A 287-nucleotide genomic window follows, 5' to 3' on the forward strand; every position below is an offset into this window, starting at 1 on the left:
AAAGCAGATAATTTGAAATGAAGAATACAAGTGACTGAGAAAAATCAGTGATGTAAATGTATAGTAAAGGTTTGAAGAAAGCAATGAAAATCAGGAAACACGTGTCATGATGCATTTTTCCTTTTCAAGTCTGCCCATCATATGCCTAAGCAGGAACTGACCTCATCGGAAGGGATCCTGCCACATCTTGGATTGGGATGTTGCAATAAGTCCTAATGAAGAGATAACTGTCTTGGCCTTGGACCAGGCACTTTATTTAGTCATACTCTGACTTTAACTGGAATGCA

This window comes from Lissotriton vulgaris, chromosome 5 (assembly GCF_964263255.1).
Source record: "Lissotriton vulgaris chromosome 5, aLisVul1.2, whole genome shotgun sequence".
Lineage (NCBI taxonomy): Eukaryota > Metazoa > Chordata > Amphibia > Caudata > Salamandridae > Lissotriton > Lissotriton vulgaris.